This window comes from Rattus norvegicus, chromosome 15, assembly GCF_036323735.1.
Source record: "Rattus norvegicus strain BN/NHsdMcwi chromosome 15, GRCr8, whole genome shotgun sequence".
NCBI lineage: Eukaryota > Metazoa > Chordata > Mammalia > Rodentia > Muridae > Rattus > Rattus norvegicus.
The window spans coordinates 35,418,551-35,432,312 of NC_086033.1; the positions used below are offsets into that span (position 1 = coordinate 35,418,551).

Here is a 13,762-nt window from a genome sequence, read left to right on the forward strand (position 1 = left end):
TTTTTTTTCCACCATAAAAAAAGAGAATTGTGTCATGTGTCACCTATTCACAGATACCACAGGCGAGGCGGGATCTCTAACTAACTAACACTAACTCGCAAGATAGCCCCTTTCCAGGGAAATCATGATTCTGGGATAGCCCAAACACTTGGTACTCTCTACTGAAGCTGAGCTCTGCAACATTCCCTCATTTACTCTCTTTCATTCTTGCTCTTTAAACTTTTGATCCATCGACATTTGGTGACTTCCTGGATGTGACTGTCACTCTGAGCAGACTTCAGTGTCTGAAGCTAGCCAGCCATGGTTCTGAAAGCCTCCCAGGCTGTGTAGGTTGTAGAATATTTAACTATAGTCATGACCCAGCTCTCACCAATGATAAATCTCAGCCAAGCCAAGCTGTAATTATAAAACCTTTGAAGGTGCAATCTGGGATTTAGACAAGTTTCCACCAGTAGCTGACACCTGTGCAGGATGTCCTCGAGAGAAGTCACTCTTCCTTCCCTTCTCTTTCCTTTTCTCTATTTCATTCACGTTCTTACTGCTTTCTGTTAGTGCTGTCCTTGGGACAGAGGAGCTAGCTAAGTTACAGAATCATGATCTTAGTGGTGACCTTGCCTTAGAAGGTCCAGGCAAATTGTTTGGAGTGTAAGGAAGGTTCTGTATACGTCTCCTCTCTTCCCAGTGACATTTCCCACACAACACACAAACAGCTATTTGGACATTCCTATTCGCAATGTCTCATTTTTTATCTTTTGCTCATTTCTCGTGTTGTGCTGTGCTCATGGTGTCACTGTGATGCGGGTGGGGGAGCAGTGTCTAGTGTAAATGTGGACAGCAGTATGTTGTCACGGATGGTCCTTTGTACCCATGGTCTCTGGCGTCTCACTTAGCACCTGTGCACCATTGGGTTGCTTCAGTCTCCTGCTGTCAGATAAGCACAGGAAACACACGGCAAGGAAAGGTGGTAACGTCCCCAGGGCCACAGAGGCCATAGCCAGGGAGAATCTGGGCTGTAGAAGAGGAGCATTTTAAAGCATAGGCCTTGGGTTCAAAGCTGTCCAATGGGTTTCTTGTGCTTTATTTTGAAAGATATTTCTCTGGAACATCTAATTGTTCCCTTCTGTTGTTCAAGATGTGCTAAATGTGTGTTAGGTGTCACAGTGCACACCTATAATCCCAGAACGTGGCAGAATGGGATGGCGAGACTGTGAACTTCTGACCAGCCCGGGCTACACAGTGAGGCCCTGTCTAATAACAAAAGGTGATTTCTGTTAATTTGAACTTCAAAACTTTAGATTTTATGAACAAATGTAATTCATTGGAGAAAAGATAATCTTTCTAAAAAAATTGTGACACTTCTCACAAAATGGATCTCTGACTTAAAATGGGCCATAGATCTAAATGAAGCGTGCAAAAATCTTCTAGAAAACAAGTGGAAGAGAACATTTAGCCATGGTTGATGATAGCATATTAAGTAAGACATTAAAAACATCATCCCAGAAGACGAATTGGAAGTCAGACTCTATGTCCCATTTAAGACACTGCTCTGACAGGGGGAATGTAGAAGCTAGGCATGCACGCTTGCACATGTACACACACACACACACACACACACACACACACACACACACACACACACTTAATTATGAGCTAGTATCAAAGACAGACAATGAATTCTGTAAACCTGGCCCCAAACTCTCTAAACCATTCAAACCTGGGAAAGATGGCTCACATCTGTAATTCCAGCACTTGGGAGACTAAGACAGGATTTCTACAAGTTTGAGACCAGCCTAGGCTATGCAGAGAGTTCCAGGCCAGCCCCTGTCCTGCTCCAGCTGCCAAGTTTATAATTCAAAAGGGCAAGAACCTCAACAGACATCTCCCCAAATACACTGACACATAGCACACGAGGATGTCCCACGTGAACGGTGAAAGTTCAGAACATCAACAACACCAAGTGCTGGCGAGGATGTGGAGCAGCAGGGACTCTCTCATCACTCCTGGCAGGGTAAGATCTTGGAAGACAGTTTGACACTTTCTCAAAAAGCTACTTTATGATCAAGCAATCAAATTCCTTGTTACTTACCCAAGAAAATCAGAACTGATACCCTCATAAAAAACCTCTACATAGTGCTTATAGAAGTTTTATTTATGAGTGGCAAAACTTTGAATCAAACAAAATGGTCTTCCTTCTGCAGGTGAAACAAAGTATGGTATATCCATACAGTGAAATATTACTCACCAACGAAAAAAATCCTCTATGGAACTAAGAACACATGGAGGAATTGTGTGTGAGCTCTGGTAAGTGGAACAAGGCAGTCTGGGAAGCTTGCCTACTGCAGGATTCTAATGGGACTGAAAATGTTAGTGGATCTGAATGGTTGCTGGATGTAAGACTGAGTAGGTGTGGCACAGGATTTTAGATACCGAAATGGTTCTATGATGCTCTAATGGAGAGCACATAGCGTTATACATCAGAACTCACAGGCAGTAGTGCACCAACTCTGGGCCCTGAACTGGACTTCAGTGAATAACAGTGTGTTGACATTGTCATACCAGCTCTAACAAATACACCATCATGGTGAGGGATGTGAATAGCACCGGTGATTGGGAGAAGGGACCTGTGGGGCTCTTGATGCAAATGCAAAACTACCCCCAATATGTCTCTTGCCAGATCTGATGGTGTCCAATGTGTAATTCCAGCACTTATGAATTACAGAGGCAGGAGGATCACATGTTTGAGGCCAACCTGGGTCCATAGAAGCTTCAAGGCTAGCTTGGGCACCGTAAGAAGACTTTGTTTCAAAAAAGATCAAGGCTGGAGATCAGCTCAGCAGTAAAGAATTTGCATGAGTGAGGTTCTGTAGCAGAAGAAGTAAGATACAGTGAATAACAGTGATATTACTAAGAACCCTTGGCTCATTGATGTTAGGTATTGTATTAACTGATAGAAGCATATCCAATAACAGCATTTACATAAAGATAAGAGAATAAGACGGACACGTGCTTTCTTATCTCAATAAAGGTGTTGTCATTTGCTTCTTGTATTGAGTTTGTTATCAATTCATTCACAAATCGTCAAATACTCATTGTATCCCAGGCTTGATACAGTGTCCAACCCTTGTGGAAAGAATAAATCTAGCTGGGAAATCTTAAGCTATGGCACATTTGGACTTTAGAATGACTTTATAAATGTCAGCTCACTCCTCACTCCAATCTTTACAGCCTCCACGAACAGGTCACATATTTACAACCTCCGTGGCGTGGCCCATTAGGAAGTTTAGAGGTTATATATTCTCTCTTCATGTTTTTGCTGTTGTGTTGTTTCCCTCTCATCGGTCCTCCCGCCTTGGCCTCTCAATTACCGGTATTAGAGGAGTGGCCCACCACACCTAGCTCTGATACTTCCTCAGTTTCATAAGAAACCAGCCAAGGACAGGACCCAAGTCATTGAGAAAGCTCTGCCACTTTCTCAGGCCAGGGTTTTGCACTTATAACCTCCTCCTATGGCAGGCTCAGAACTGGGGCGCTGAAAAGAGCATAAGGCTGGAGGGTTTGGGGGTGTGCTGTGAGATGCCTCTCCTGGGCATATGTCAGTACTGCATACATTAGCCCACAGCAGCTGTGGTCCCCTCGAAAGGCTCACACAAGATCCAGCTTGTAAGCTTTCCAGCAGGAGGGAGGCTGGGCTCTTTTAAGAAACTCTAGGCAGTTGGTGACTGATGGGAAAGAGGGAGTCATTTTTCTTTAGGAGTGTGACCCCTGCACCTCCATTGGAGCAAAAATGGGCAGCACTAGCCGGACTTAGTAGGTTAGAAAAATAAAATAAGAGGAGTGCACGACGTTGGTAGGAGGAAGTGGAAATGTGCCGGGAGGGGACAGAAGGGAGCTGGAGTGGGGTAGCGGGTCTGAGTAAAATACATGGTGCACACATACAAGATTCTCAAAGAATAAATTAAAATATTATAAATGAATAAAAAAGAAGAGAAGAGATGGGCGATGAGCTAGTTCACAGGTATCCAATCTGACTTCAGCCTTTGGCTCTGTGGACCAGACTCATACCCACACTTGGCCAGACTTTGACTGGGAATCTAAGCTGTTTATCTTCCGGGCTCTTGTATCAAAGCCCCATAGCGACAGCAATCCAAGCAGACAGGATCCTCTCTCTTAACCGATGAGACGAGATTAAGATGAGACGAGATTAAGTCTCACTGGTTCTGCTTTGAATCTTTAACTAAGACCTTGGCTCAGTGGAGAGAGCTGGCTGCGTAATCACTACCCACAGCCCAGGGAAGGATCAGCAGCCATCTTAAGACTGTCAATAAAGGAGTCTGTCTTCACCACGAGCTGTTCCAGCTGGTGTCAGAAAGCACCAGAGCGGTGGGTACGCCATGATGCTCTCTTGTGTCTGGGAGGCATCAGGCTGGAGGAGCCTCTCTGACCGGTTGGATTATAAGCCAAAGCCACCACTCACCTACTTGAACCAGGCAAAGAAGATTGCCTGACAGATTAAGAGTGAGGTGCTTGATGTTGTTCCTTGCGTGTCAGTTTTCCAGGGAGCCAGGGGAATGGGAGAGCATGAAAGCAGAGACTCTGAACATCTACTGTTCATAAGCCTCAGTTTCAGCTCCTAGCAAGGAGGTGGGCAGCCTGGTGGTTAGTGAACAGGTAAGAACAATCTGAAGATTGAGGGAATCCTCTCTCCCTTCCCGGCCTGTCTCTAGCCAGGCTCTGGGAGCCTTCTCCCCTCTGGCTAGACACCTAAGCATCCTCTACGCCTCTGGAGCAGTAGTCAGCCACCACCTCCATTCTTTCCTCAGATTTCAGTTCTTCTCTTCTCTTCTCTTCTCTTCTCTTCTCTTCTCTTCTCTTCTCTTCTCTTCTCTTCTCTTCTCTTCCCTTCCCTTCCCTTCCCTTCCCTTCCCTTCCCTTCCCTTCCCTTCCCTCCCCTCCCCTCCCCTCCTCTCCTCTCCTCTCCTCTCCTCTCCTCTCCTCTCCTCTCCTCTCCTCTCCTCTCCTCTCCTCTTCTCTCTTTCTATCTCCCTCCCTCCCTCTCCTCCTCCCCCTCCATCCCCGTCTTCTCCCCCTTCCCCTCTCTCTTCTTCCCTCCCTCCCCCAACCTCTCCCTCCCCCTTCCCCCTCTCCCTTGTTCTGTCCCTCTCCCAGTAGTACTAGGGCTTGAACCCACGACCTTGCGATGCCAGGCAAACGTCCTACCACTGAGTTCTTTTCCCTGCTTGTTAGAGACAAGACCTCTCCATGTAGTTCAAGATGGCCTTGAACTCACTCCTCTACCACCCAGCAATGCAGCACCACACCTGGCTGGTTCCCTATCTTTTCCATGGTTCACTTTAGGCCCTTGGATTTCTTTTCATTCACTCAACAATCCTCTGAGTATCTGCAAGTATATGAAGCCGAGGCCATAAATAGGTCCATAGGACACCCTGCCATAGGAACAGTGAAGGAATATCGTAAGTACAGAGAGGATTTCAAAAGGGAAGGATGGGACATTGGGAAGCTGGGTGTCGCTGCATGTGGCTTTCAGAGAAAGCATCCCAGAGGCTGTGACATCTGACAACAAAAAGAAGGGACTCCTGAAGCACCAGGAGTGTGTCACTCAGGTACCCATCTCGCCCCTCACAGACAGTCACAGTCTCCACATCAAAGATTCCCAGAGCACACAGTTCCCCTACTGCCCTGCAGCCCAGCAACCCGAATCCTCATGAAGCTCCTCCCGTTTAAGTTTCTCTTTTTTCATCTTCAAAAGTCATTTTTTACTCTTCAAGATTCAAAGGTTATTTAATTCTCACAAATAATGGTGAGTCTCCCTCTGTCCTGAAACATCTCTCTTTCCCCCATGTTATCACGGAAGTTGCTTTGCATGCCTTTAGAGTACAAAACCCTTGGTGACAGAAACCTCATTTCCTCAGCCAGTACCTAGTAGTACCTCATAGCACCACCAGCACCTAGTACCTAACACTACCACAAACACACAGCACCTAGTATCCAGCACTAGATCCAGCATGAGAACCGGCCTTCAGCGTAAAGGTGGCGTGGAAAGAGCAGGGTTCCCATGAAGTGTACTGAGCTGAATGAACACTGACTTCCTTTATCGTGTTGTGAGGCTCCTCAGCTGAGACGTGTGAAAGCCCTCCATATATCCCATATTCTTAGTTAGGTAGAACATGCATCTCGTGAGACAAAAACCTGAGATTGACTGTGCCTATAGCACACATGCATACACACTCACATACGCATGCATACACACTAACACACACACACACACACACACACACACACACACACACACACACACACACACACACTGGCCCAGGCAGGTGACAGGATGGGCCACACTTCCAAGCCCTCTCCAGTGCTTCCTCACCCCTCATGACTGTAGGGAGACCTTAGTACAGGTGACATGTAGGGAGTAGACAAGGGCAATGGTAGATGACAGACCTGGGCTGTGATTCATACTGAGTTTGGGTCACAGCTGAGTCCCCTAGCTTCCTATTTGGAAGTAGCTCTATTTTTTCCACCTTAAAGCTCCCACTATTGGCCGGATCCTATGCGTGGCCCCATGGAATGCTTTTGAGCTGAATGTTGTCACTTTCTGTCTTTTTAGGCCCAGCCACCTATTACATCGCTTGGAAGCTTCATTGGTTTTGGTCTGTATTTACTGTAAGCTACACTTAGAGAACAGCACTGTGTCCATGGCAAGAGCTGCTCCTCGTGAGTCTGTGGGTATGGACGACCATCTCCGCCTTCCTAGGCAACATTTCCCCACAAAGCACCCACTAGGCAGTCTTTTTAGAACAGATAAATGCCCGATGGCAAAGCCTTTTGTGGGTGCCTCTGTCTGGGATGACAGCACAGCCTGTGGCCTGGTATGAAGGGGACTCCCTGAGATGTCTGTGGTTCATGGGTAACTTGGGTGCAATGAGACAAGGTCATTGTAAGAGTAGAATTCATTATGTAGACCACACTGGCCACGAACTCACAGATACCTACCTTCTTCTGCTTCCTGAATGCTAGGATTAAAGGCATGCACCACCAGGCCCAATTTGAGGTCCTGTTTCTTGCACAAGCCATTGTGGCATCTACCAGGGCCCCTACAAAGGACTTGCCCCAATAGACCCTTGAACTACATGGGGCCCAAGGATGTGGGTTGAGTCTCCACCATGCTAGTTGTGTTGTTCTTAGCAGCATGTACTAGAACAGTGACACAGGTTAAATCGCCTGGGGCTGGGGAAGGAGGAGACAGGAGAATAGACAGAAGCTGGTTGGGAAGAGGATGGGGAATGTGGAAGGGAAGGGGATGAGAGAAGGTGGGGAGGTGAAAGTATGATCAAAACACATCATGTACATGTATGAAAATATCATAGTGTTGGGATGATACTATTGTGTACTGTGCCAAGATTGTCTTTGTAGGGGCTGGAGAGATGGTTCAGTGGTTAAGAGACCTTTGCTGTTTCCAGGGGAACTGGTCCAGAAGGTAAGAGCTGGGCAGATGCTCATGGGGAAAGGGAAAGACTTTATTAATGCTTTGTCCAAAAACCCATTCCAACATGGGTAATGATAGCTTTCAGACCTCAGCCATATCATGTATCAAGGGTTTTGAGATGTTTAAAGGGAAAATCATTCATTATAGGAAAATGTTCTAGGGGTTGGGGATTTAGCTCAGTGGTAGAGCACTTGCCTAGCAAGCACAAGGCCCTGGGTTTGGTCCCCAGCTCCGAAAGAAAAAAAAAAAGGAAAGGAAAATGTTCTAATTCTGTATCCAGTACTGCCTTGGGTCAGTGTTGGGAAAAATTTCTCTCATTTTGAGGGTTGGGTGATCCTGCGTTCTTCAGAATGATATAGGATTGAAGACAATGAACTATGACATGGGGGTGACCAGCTGTGACTTCACCAAATGAACTTTCCTGTGACACTTGCAAGCCCTGATGTACATGGATATAACTCAAAGAAGGGCTGAGGTTACCCCTTGCACACTTCAAGCCACAGATGGACGCAGTGCTGAGCCTATCATTTCCCGTGCATCTTGGGAGGGATGTGGATCTGCTGGCCACACTTACACTCATGACCATCATCTCTAGGTGCAAGAACACCTTACCAGGGTTTGAGAGCTGGCTCAGTGGTTAAGAGCACTGGTTGCTCTTCCAGAGGTCCTGAGTTCAATTCCCAGCACCCACATGGCAGCTCACAACTGTTTGTAATTCCAGTTCCAGGGGATCTGACACCCTCAAGCAGATATACACGCACAGGCAAAATACTAATGCGCATGAAATAAAAATAAATAAGAACACCTTACCACTGACTGTGGGCTTTGTGCCCGACACTGCTAGCTGCCGTTAGTGAATTTAGAACTTGCAGGCCATGTTTTCTGCCATCAGATTTTTATTTGGTTGTATGGAAATAAGGAACTTTTTTCATTTGATTATTCATTATATATATATATATACATACATATATATAATTTTATCTTAAATTACCTTTAACTGTGTATGTCTGAGTAGGTATGTGCACATGAGTACAGGTGCCCAAGGAGGCCAAAAGAGGGCATCAGATACCCCAGAACTGGAGTTAAAAGTTTTGAGTGCTGAGAACTGAACTCTGAGCACATGTTTGCCCCTGGATAGGAATTACTCTTGGTGCCAGGCAACAGACCAGCTCTGTCTGGGTAAGTGGAGTTTAAACACTATCCCAGCATGCCATAGTCCCATGTAATTTTCCTATCATTGCATCAGTAGAGTTATGCAGGAGCCCAAGACACAGTAGACAGAGGAGATGAGTGGCTAAGTGGTGAAGGAGCATTAGAGGTCAAAGGTGGCAGAACTAAGGAGCGTGAGGTAATCAGTTCTCCATTATTGTGACAAACAGCTGAGCTAGTCAGCTTATCAAGAGAAAAGGTTTGTTTCAGCTCACTGATCTGGATTTGCTGTTGTTTTGGGGTGTGTGTGTGTGTGTGTGTGTGTGTGTGTGTGTGTGTGTGTGTGTGTGTCTGTGTCAGGACCTCACTATGTAGTCCTGTCTTGCCTGGCACTCACAGTGACCCACTGCCTCTGCCCCTCAAGTGCTAGGATTACAGGTGAGCTCCACCATACCTGGCTCCTTTGGAAGGTTTTGGTCTATGCCTGTTTTGTTTCATTGGTTTTGTAACTTTGGCAAGGCAGCCATAGTTTGTGACAAATTATTTTCTTTATGGTAAGACAGTAAAAGGAAAAAAGAGGAGGAGGGAGAATAGGAGAAGGAGGGGAGGAGGGGAGAGAGGGAGGAGGAGTTGGGATCTCGATGTCTTTAAGAACATGCCCTGGTGACTAGAAGCTCTCTTAAAAGTCCCATCACCTCTCAATAGCACCACAGGTTGGGGACCAAGCGTTTAAGACAGGGTCCTTTGGGGGATAGTCATCCAAACAGTAGCAGAGCTGACCGTGTCTCAGGCAGGTGGATATACAGGCAGATGTAACGCTGCCCTGGGAAGAAATGACACCAGGCCGTCACAGTCAGCCACAGATCCTTGGTGTGGACACAGGCTTGTGCCACATGTCCTTCCTCCGTGTGGTTCTCACTCAGTATTGGGGAGTGAGTATCCAAAGCATGCCGATACGAGTGAATCATAACAGGAACAAAGGCTACAGAGAGAAAAGATCAAATGTCTGGGTTTGTTTCATTTAATCATTTATTTATTTTGAAAGGGCTTCTCTCTATGTAGACCAGGCTAGCCCAGCCTTCTGAGTGTGCAGGATTACAGCTGTGCACCTCGGTGCCTCACTTTGAGTTTGCATTTACAGAGTTGGATAATCGAGGTGCCTGGGACAGGGGTTATGATAAGTGAGTTAAGCACATGAATTCGAACAATCCTGGTGGCCAGAGGCTCGCTGTTAGTCATCCATCTTCGGGACCTCCACTTCACCCAGAAGACAAGATTCGGGAATTCCTGTTTATTTCCTCTAAAGGCAATAGGAGAAGAGAAGCTGGCAAGACTCAGGAAACGACGGAAACTCGAAAGGCTCAGAAAGTTCAAAGGTTCACAAGGCCCATGCCCACAGTTATGGACAGCAAATGACTGAGAGGAGACGGTCTTCAGTGGCGCTGCCTGCCGCCGGTTGGGTGGGGAACTCCATGCGTGCATCTTTTCTGAGATTTCACCTGTGATGTGCAGGCTTTTTGGTGATGTAACTTGTCTTTGAGTCCCTCTTGCTTCTGTAGGTCACTCCAGTGAACTCACTGGTTCACAAATTATACTCGGGTGGGATTATTTTAGCCTGTTCTAGGTGCTTTGTCTGGGGTGAACGCTTCCCCAGGCATGGAGAACTCACACAACACCACACAAACCCAAAGGACTACTTATGTGATTGGGTGATAACTGGCCTCTTCTGGGCATCCCTTGTTGAAGGTGCCATCTTGAGAACAGGAAATGTGTTCTAAAACTTTCTTCCAGTCACTGTTTAGTGAATCCATGTGTTGTCACTGTAACACATCACTCCAATCCTTGCTGACTTGAGGAACCAGAAGGCATATTGTTTCCATGACTGTAGATTGGCTGCACACACACACACACACACACACACACACACACACACACACCCCAGCCCGGGTTGTTCTGTTACTCTTTTGTGGGGTCTTCTATGCCATGGGGTCTTCTGTGCAGTTAGACCCTGGGCTTGATGGAATGTTTGGGATGGTCTCTCTTGCTGTCGGGTCCTTCCCTCACAGGATCTCACCTCTCAGTTTAGACTGAGTTTCTCATATGGTGCCTAGATACCACGGAGAGGGCCTGGAGATATGAGAAGCACCCAGGCAGGCCACAAGGAAGGCTCCCTCCCACTCAAGGTGGAGATGTGGTTCTTCCTTTTCTTGCCTTTGTTAAGTCTATCGGTTATCTGTTTTTAAGAGCATGTGATAAAACCTGCTTACAGTGTCTAAAGCATGTTTGACAATTGCCCAATATGATCTGCAGAGCAATTGATTATAGCTCCTTCACCGCCCTGATCCATACCTCAGAGGACAATGTTTGCCTCTGTCTAATTGAAGCGGTCAGTGGAGATCATCTCCTGCATCCACCCGGCTGACTGCGGGTCCCAACCTCCTCCAAGAATGGAGTGGGAACAAGGCAGACAGTAAATGGGAGCGATTGTTGTCCTGGATTAACAACCTTACGTGGGATACAATAACATTAGACAGTTCACTGGGCCAAATTTAAATAGGAGTCTCAACAGTTGGTAGCAGCAGGATGCCGACTGAGAGCCATGAACCAAGAGCCCCGACGGCTCTGAGAAGTTACAACGCAATGGCTCTTAGACGCTTTGGGGAAGCCAAGCAAAAGCAGTCCCCTGCAGCGCATGTCCGGAGATCAGTGATAGGTGTAGCAGGAGTGACGGGGCTTGAGGGCTGGAGTTCCATGTCCCTGAAGCAGCAGATGTCTGAAGCTAGAAGATACTTAAGGAATGAATTCTCACCTGTACTCAAAGTGCAGGCAGGGTCTAAAGACTGAGATAGGAATGAATCCTGCCTACAGCTGCGGTCCGGTTCCAGACACTCTTGAGCGTCCAGGGCAGAAGCCTTAAGGCCAGGAAGCTTCTGAGGACTTTGTCTCCAGAGAATCTTAAAGGAGTCTTCCTTCTCTGGTGAGGAAACAGGCTGAGATTGGATCCTGACGCCTTCACACTTCCAGTTTTCTTCTGGGAGCAGGGTTCTGAAGTCTTTCCTCCCTTTCTTCCTTCAATAGGCTCCCGCAACAGTTCTGTCTGTACAGCTGTAGGCTATTGGCATTTCCAGGGACGTGGTTGCAAGCTGTGCTCTGATTGGCTGGATATGAGGACAATAAGGTGGGGCGAGGGAGGGGGGATAGGCTCAATCAAGGAAGAACTGTGAAACCCTGTAGAGGAGAGAGGAAAGCTAAGACCACCGAAAGTTGCTAACTATTCGTGTCTATGCTCCTGCAGAGGAAGAGATCTTGTGAGAAAGTTTCTGACTGTTCCCAGCTGCTGTTGTGTCCCTTTGAAGGCTTCGGGCTGTTGCCTTGCTTCCTTTCTGCAGGGCATTTCTCTCAGCCAGGCCTTTTGTTTCTCTTTGGACTTGCTGCTTCTGAATTAACAGCTATTAGCAGTTCCTTCTCTGGCTCCGTTGCCCTTGCGCCTGTGGCTCTCAGAAAGCTCTGTGGGATGAGTTGTTGGAGCATGTGTAAATTCTACACATAGCCCTTTCGAGCGAGCGTCATAGGCCTGGAGATTTTCTGGGACAGCTTTGTGCTGTTGGGGAGTCTGGTGACCTAGGGGACACGGCCTGGATGAAGGAGCTCACAGCTCATTTCTAGCTTCAGGCTAGCGGGCTGTGCCATTGTGGTATTGATCCGTAACTATTTTTGCTTTCTTTTCAAACTCTTCTTCAGAAAAATGCTGGGAAAGATGAAAGCTTTGACAAGGAAAACCATTCATCTTTAAAGCCCTTTCTTCCTAAACAGAGTTTTTCTTCCCTTTCTTTCTCGATCCCAGATGCCTCGTTCTCTTAGTCTCCTCCCATCTGGAAACAGGTTTTTCTTACACGTAATCTGTTTATAGCATCCATTTCTCATGCTCCCACAGGGTGACAGTGTGTGTGAGACTCATCAATTTCCTTCTCTCTTTTTTTTTAAAGGTTGAATTATTATTATTGTTTGGTTTTGGACCCGGGCCAAGGGACTGAAGTTCATATTTTACACATCAAAGCAGACCTGGCCTCCAGGTTCTCCCAGCATTCCTACCTGGCGTACCCTGCCCCTAACCGTGACCTTTCCAGCCCAGAGTTGCCCTTCCCCCAGAGGCTCTTCCCTATATAATCTAGACATTTTGCACGATCTCTTCCCCCCCCTCTTCTCCTCTTTTTCCTACTTCTTCTCATTCTCTTCTCTCTATGCATGACCTTTCTCCTCCCTCCACCCATGTCCCCACTGCAAATCCCTTGACTTCAATCCTTGAGGCCACTGAACCCACCCAAGTGCAGCTTCCCAAAAAATTTGCCTTTAATATAATCTCATCTGGCTTAAACAAAGTTATTGTTGCTGTTGTTGTTGTTGTTGTTATTATTATTATTATTATTATTATTATTATTATTATTATTATTATATGTGTAGGTGTGTGTATCTGTATGTGGATGTATGCACATGAGTTCAGGTGACCTCAGAGGCAGAGGCATCAGATCCCCTGAAGCAGGACTTGCAGATGGTTTTGAGCAGTTGACATGGGCGCTGGAAACTGAACCTTGTTTCTGTTGAACAGCAGGGAGTGCTCTTAACTGTGAAGCCATCTCTCCAGTTCCGATTTCCCCTCTTTTTTTAAATTAAATAGTCATTCATTTATTCTTGTTTTTGTTTATTTGTTTGTTTGTCTTTCCTTGAGACAGTTTCTCCTGTAGGCCAGGGTGTCCTGAAGCTCTCTCCAGAGAGACAAACTGCTGGGCCTCCTCCTTCCATGCCTGGATTGACAATTCTCTTTTACCTGACTGATTGTACCTCTCACTTTCATAAGGTTTGTTGTTAGAAAACATGTTCTATGAGCCCCAGTATGTCCTGTGAATTCCAAAGCATGGAATTACTCCATAGCCACCTGGCTCTTTGTTACTCACTGTGAAGAATGTCTTAACATGTTCATATCCTCGGCTTATGGGGATATATCAGTGTGGTGGTTTGAATATGCTTGGCCCAGGGAGTGGCACTATTAGATGTGGCCTTGCTAGAAGAAGTGTGACACTGTGGGGGTGGGCTTTGAGACACTCCTTTTAG

At 46.5% G+C, this 13,762-nt stretch overlaps 1 long non-coding RNA gene across 1 annotated transcript; it reads left to right on the forward strand.

Moving 5' to 3' along the window:
- The first annotated feature begins 11,862 nt into the window (after nucleotides 1-11,862).
- On the forward strand, nucleotides 11,863-13,040 carry LOC134482123 (uncharacterized). Its single transcript, XR_010058144.1, has 2 exons — nucleotides 11,863-11,961; nucleotides 12,640-13,040. It is a non-coding gene; the product is annotated as an uncharacterized LOC134482123 (long non-coding RNA).
- Nucleotides 13,041-13,762: the final 722 nt, after the last annotated feature.